This window comes from Quercus robur, chromosome 1 (genome assembly GCF_932294415.1).
Source record: "Quercus robur chromosome 1, dhQueRobu3.1, whole genome shotgun sequence".
NCBI classification, from domain to species: Eukaryota; Viridiplantae; Streptophyta; class Magnoliopsida; order Fagales; family Fagaceae; genus Quercus; species Quercus robur.
In genome coordinates this window covers 23,651,384-23,654,656 of record NC_065534.1, presented here as the reverse complement: position 1 = coordinate 23,654,656, position 3,273 = coordinate 23,651,384, and the positions used below count along the sequence as shown (strand labels likewise).

At 35.2% G+C, this 3,273-nt stretch overlaps 1 long non-coding RNA gene across 1 annotated transcript; it reads left to right on the top strand.

Moving 5' to 3' along the window:
- Positions 1-445: 445 nt before the first annotated feature.
- On the top strand, positions 446-2,495 carry LOC126726182 (uncharacterized). Its single transcript, XR_007655742.1, has 2 exons — positions 446-778; positions 1,998-2,495. It is a non-coding gene; the product is annotated as an uncharacterized LOC126726182 (long non-coding RNA).
- Positions 2,496-3,273: the final 778 nt, after the last annotated feature.

The following is a 3,273-nucleotide window of genomic DNA, read 5'->3' as shown; positions in this document are numbered from 1 at the left end:
ACCTTAACTTCAACGTGGATTTCTTGCTTGCTCAGTTTTTGCAAGCTGAGTAACCTCCACTTCGTTCGAGTTCCATAATACCCAAATGCCACTAGAGTAGCCAACTGTATCCACGTGCAAAGCTCCGTCAAAAGGAAGCCTATTAATAATCTCTTTAGCTCTTTCCCCTCCTACTCTAGTCTCAGTGACAATCACAATGGAAGGAGAGTGAGCATTAATCAGCTCCGTCAAAACCGTATGAAAATGAGGGTTTAAAGCCTCTCTACAATTCCAGAGAATGATCTTCATTGGACTAATTAATGGAATTATTAATTTTTATCAAAAAAAATAGAATGTCATCTGATTAATGTTATTTTGATTTTGACCATTCATGTACATAAAGTATAAACTTTAAAAAAAAAAAATATATATATATATATATATACATATTGGTTTCACACTCAGTCTCTACTTTTCACGCTACTCTCTGTTTTAGGTTCTTTTCTAAGGTTTCTTCTTCTCTCTCAGTTTCTAAACGCATCTTCTCTGCAGCTTCTTCTCTCTCGCAGTCTCTCAACTTCTTCTCTTCCAAACCAACCACAAGAACCTAGAGCCACGACTGCTAAACAAAAGCCTTAGCGAGACCCCAAGAAAAGAAAAGAAACAGACCTGCTTCAGGGTATTTCTCCATTCTAGCCGCATAACTGAAGAAACATAGTGCTTCAATTCCAGCCGCCTAACAGAGTATTTATCTGCCCGGGTGATGGTGTTAGCCTAGAGTATTGAGTCTATCAAAAAGGTCAATCTTTCTTCGACTAAATTGAGTTGGGTGTTTTTTTTTTTATGTGAGATTTGGGTATTGTTTGTAAACCTTGTTTTGAAAGTTGATTTGTATTTTTCTCCTATATGGCACTAACTGACACTCAAAAAGATCACTTTTAGTACTATTGAATGGATTATGAGGGTTTCTTTTTCTATCAATGCATGAGATATATGTGAGTTGTCATAACTTTTATTCACTGCTAATGTTATTAATTGATTTGTGTGTTGTTTGTTAACTTTGTTACTAGTTAAGTTTCTGCCATTGCTTTCTATAATGCTGGGACCTAAATTTGAATGTTAATTTTAATGGGTACAAAATTGCTACTGCGGCAAATGAGTATATGAAATTATCTAAAAAAATGGACTCTTCTTCCAGTTGGGTTCGTGAAGCTGTGTAAAATCTCTTACACGTTTTATTGCTACCAACCTACCATCAGTTAAAATTGCTCTATGACTATAAACAATTGCAGATTGTCCCTCTCCAATTCTGTTTTCTTCGGCATTCTATGTACATGCTCTTGTTAAATCATGCATATAATATGCTTGATAAATTGCCCCAATAATTGTGTTGAGTAAGAGACTTACTGTTGTACATTTTAAATTTCTAGCTAGGGACATAAGTTGATTCTGTGTTTGGCTATGTTGGGCTGTGTCTTTTTTATTGTAGAGTGCATCACATCCTATAGCTGCTACTGAGGGTAGGATAGATAACACGCAAAATTTTCAATCACAAGTATACATTATGAATTTGTTGATATAATGGAGATGTATGATTAGTATATGTCTTATAGATTATATTTTTATGTTTCTTTGAACCATTTTAGAGAACTGCTGTTATGTTTCCTTGGATGGTTTTAATGATTTTCTCCCTCCGCATTTGTGGTATCTATTCTAACCCATTGGATACTTGGAGAACTAATATGATGCAGTCTCTTTCATTATTTTAGTTCCATAAGAAAAAGGATATGTGCTACAGGAATGAGAATTTTTGTTGCTTATTCATTACTTGGGTTTTGAGTTCTTTTTTTTTTTTTTGAAAAATGTCTGTTTATATTTTTTAAACTAGTGAAATGAGTGTGATGTTCAGTTACATATTATACCCCATTGTTAAATAGTTGTTTTTCAATTTTTTTTTTTTTTTTTTTTTTTTTTTTTCATTGGTTATAATGTTTTACCTGTTGGTTTGTTGGTTGTAGGGAAAGAAAGTTCCAAGCTTCACTAGTAAAAGGGCTGGGAGGTCTGAACACACAAGGCATTCTTGTTGGTCTGAACAAAGTAATATTTTGAGGGAAATTCTTAGCTAGTCCAGGACTACAGGTCATCTTGCTGAGCTTGTAGTCTGGACCAATTAAAATGAGACACCTAAGAGAAAGTGCTGATATCATTTAACAGGATACCAAGTCAGCAATAGAGTTAATGGTGTTTAGTGTGTTGCTATTCTGTTAGATTTGAATTCAAATCTCAACCCTTCAGTTCCCCTTCAAGTACCTGATATTGAGACGTTTGTGAAAATCCCACTTGTTGTCAAAGTCCATACTTTTCTTCCAAATACTTCAATTTATCATGTTGATATTGCTTCTTCATATGTTAAAACTGGAGAGAGGCATTATCTTAGTTGCTTCTGGTGCCACTGCAAATTGAGCATAACTTTATATATTTCTTAAAGCATTTGGTTGGTTTGAATTGCAATTACAGTTAATGGGGGTGCATCACTAGGCTTTTTATTTGGTTTTTGCTCTAATTCGAGTAAATGATAGATAAATTGTTGAATTATGGTAGGTATAGTTTTTCTTCTGTTGGGTTGCCTTTGTCATGGTTTAACAATTTTTAAAAACTATTTCAACCATAATTTAACAATTCATCTATCACATTTACTGTAATTAAAGTAGAAGAGAAAGGTGAAAAAGTTATAAGCAATCAGTGGAAGCAAGCATTTTCACAAACACCTTAAGGCAATCTTTCAATAGGAAGCTCATATGGACTAAGCCCTATCAATTTGAACTTTTGATTTACAAACTTACACAAATTCAATAAACTATAAACATCAAATACAGCCAATTTGTACTTATCACACACCCTTAGACCATTTCAAAGCATACCCATAAGCCATATTTGTACTTATCTATTATTCCATGTGAATATGAGATTATAATAAGGTGTAAGTAGGGTTGTCCATGGGTCAGTCCGGGTTGGGTTTATGCCCAACCCGCAACCGACCTGCTTACATCGGGTGGCCGATTTAACAACTCGCCGACGACCTCGGGTCGAGTCGGATTGGTCTCCGATGGACGATAGTCAGGTCGGTCGGCCTCGGAATTGAGGTAAACCACGGAATCTTCGCCGGATTGAAGCTCAAAACCATCGCACAAGCCCAGATTTTAGAGAAAATCACAAGATCTAAACAAAAATTGAAGCACAAAGCACTATATCAAGCCCAGATTTCAGCAAAAGCACCACATCAAGCAAGAATCA